A 2,896-nucleotide genomic window follows, 5' to 3' on the forward strand; every position below is an offset into this window, starting at 1 on the left:
TGCTGAGCACAATTAGTTGTACAGAGTAGGCCACTTAATAAATATTGGTTGGTATGACCTCAGTAAGATTTAAAAGTAACCGAAAGGGTGGATTAGCAAAATCTTACTTACAGAATGTGTTTTGAGCATCCTTTAATTGTAGACATTGTTACTCTGTCCAAGTATTTTATGATTACATATTAATTAAATTGAACAAATACTGAGCCCTACTAGCCATAATTCACTAAGAACCTAAAAAGGGAAGAGAGATAATGGTAGAAAACAGATCCTTGTTGTCATGGAGCTTGTAATCCAGCAGGACAGATGCACTAGAATGATGGTCTGTTTTTAAAAAGTTGGGCCATAGAGACAGTTGGTATGTCCTTGAAGCAAAATCTTACTTCACTTACCAAAGTGTCCTAGATAAATGAAAGGAAACAAAGATGCCTAATCAGAGATTGAGGGAGGAAGGAAGGAAGGACGTAAGGAAGGGAAGGAGGGAGGGAGGAAAATAACAGGTTTGTGTATAGTGTTTTCTGAGGGTCAGCGAATGATTCCTGAGCTTTCCACTAAAGCTGCGGCTGCTTGTTCCAAGTAAGACCTGACTCACAGGCTGGTTCTCTTCCTCTTGAATGTCATGCCGACTTCCCACTCATCTCCCCATTTCCTCAGGAGTAACTCCTTAGGCTTTGACATAAACTGCTCAGCACAAGGGAGTTCACACCAACAATGGTGTCACCCGTTCCCAAAACTCCATGCCTTACACGCCACCTTCTAGTCTGGCTTGCTCATGGACTATAATATTAGGGGACCAGTTTCAAAGTTTGAAATTTGTGAAAGACTCTTGAGCAAAAAAAGGCTTAAATTGGCTTTGAAGGCATTTGTTTTTCTGGGCACTCAGTGTTTCATGACACACTATGTCAGGGGCATGGGGGGGTTACTTCTAGGAATTGAATGAAACCCCCCTAACCAGACAGGCATTGGTGGGGTGACCCATGGGGAAGCCTGCCTGTTTTATGCTTTCTAAAGAAATAGGAAGCTGCAATGATCTGCTGTTACCTCTCAAACTTCTTCCAAATGGTTTGAAACATGCTGCTTTGAGAGAAGTCATGGAAATTTCTAGTTTGTGTGTCCAGAGACTTCCAGAAAAAAAAATCTCAGACTCTTTTTTGGTTTTACTCCAACCATGTGATTCTAGAGGGAGCGTCCATGTTCTTACTTGACATAACCTATCTTGGTCGCCTAAATTTGTCAAATCAGCCTCACACGTGATTGGTTCAGGGGTGTACAAATTATCCAAAGTGGGCCAATCAGAGTAATCCTGGGGATTTTCCTAACTGCAACTAAGGAGGTCAGTTCCTCTCTGGTTGTGCGAGGCTTGGAGCAGGAAGCCTGTGAGCCTTGGGCAGGTATGTTTTCTATCATGTGGTGTCAGACGGTCTGCAGTGGGGTATGATGATACACATGACACCAGAGAAAAGCCAAGGTAAGAGATGCACTAAGAGTCTTAGTGGTGTTTGAGTCCCTGGTTCTTATCGTTTGGGAGGCACAGCTTAACTCTGCATCGATTTGTTCATTTGATCTTCCTTCAGTTACTGGAAATACACCACTATGGTTGCAAAAAATAGCCCCTTTTTTGTGTGTTCTGCTTCACACTGAGTTTTTATCACTTGCAACTTTTATAAGATCCTGATTAATAAAAGGATCTATTCTGAACTGGCCATTTATCTCTCCTTCTTCTATATCTTCCCTTGGCTTTTATAAACACCAGCGATTTCCATTCTCCTGTGTATAATTTTCTCAATTTATTTCATCTCTACTTCTCCCTGGTCATATAACCATCTTCCTCCCTCCCTCCCTCCCTCCCTCCCTTTCTTCCTTCCTTCCTTCCTTCCAAAAAACACTGCCCAGATGTCCACTGTATTTCTTCCTAGTGGTTAATTATCATTCATTTTATGTAAACAACAATTTTTTAAAAAAATTTTTCAAGCAGAGCATGAACACAGTCCCCCACTACCACAAATCATGCAACTGAGTTTCCCACATTTGGGGAGAGTGCAGGGGTCAGCGCATCTGGAGTGTAGTGTGTAAGCCTCGCCCTGGGAAAACCACCTTCGTGATCATGGGATCTCCCCTGCCAGGTAAGTATGTAAACAACTATTTTAAAGGTGTTTTCAGTTGCATCCTAAAGGCCCTTTTGGAAGTGATTCTTTGGTGGCCATTATTTGAGATCATGCTGAAATTAGATTTCATAAAATAGAAATAAATGTGTTATTCCTGTTGATTATCTCTGGGTTATACAATTACAGATGATTTTCCTTACATCTGAGGAAATTCATACAATAAACATACATTGCTTTTATTAAAAAAATTAAAATATTCTGTCCTTGGTCACCTAAATTTGTCAAATAAATATCTACTCATTTCTCCTTTGTCCTTGCTGAACTACTTAATATTAAAAGTTGTATCTCAGGATGACTCTATCAAAATATCTCCCCTAAGAGATTTATAGCTTATAAATCTTTATAGCAGAGAATTATAGCTTAATTCTCCTTGGCAAATATGGATGGATAAATGAACAAACACATGAATGGGTAGTCAAATGAATAAGACAGAGAAGATACCATTATGGCAAAGCCTGATCCAGCATAAGGCCCTCAGGTAAATTACCAGGCTCTGTCAATTTCTTTCGTCAGATAGGCCTGCACTGTTTGATCAAAGATGAATATTCAATAAACTCTTTGGGTTAAACCTGGTGGTGCTATATTTGACAGCTTCACACAGAGAAGGAAAGCTATACTTCTGGATTCAACCCAGCTGGTAAAGGGAAGGCAGATGCTCAATACAAATATTTTAGCAAGTTACAAAGGCAGTGAAGAAGAAAAAGGTCAGACTGAACATAATGCTGTCTCAAATG

At 40.1% G+C, this 2,896-nt stretch overlaps 1 non-coding gene across 1 annotated transcript; it reads right to left on the minus strand.

Annotated features, from left to right (window-relative positions):
- Positions 1 to 1,964: 1,964 nt before the first annotated feature.
- On the minus strand, positions 1,965 to 2,128 carry LOC129084465 (U1 spliceosomal RNA). Its single transcript, XR_008530594.1, has one exon. It is a non-coding gene; the product is annotated as a U1 spliceosomal RNA (small nuclear RNA).
- Between the last annotated feature and the right edge of the window lie 768 nt (positions 2,129 to 2,896).

Source organism: Pteronotus mesoamericanus, unplaced genomic scaffold (genome assembly GCF_021234165.1).
Source record: "Pteronotus mesoamericanus isolate MK-2021 breed Mesoamerican mustached bat unplaced genomic scaffold, CSHL_Meso_final scaffold_174, whole genome shotgun sequence".
NCBI lineage: Eukaryota > Metazoa > Chordata > Mammalia > Chiroptera > Mormoopidae > Pteronotus > Pteronotus mesoamericanus.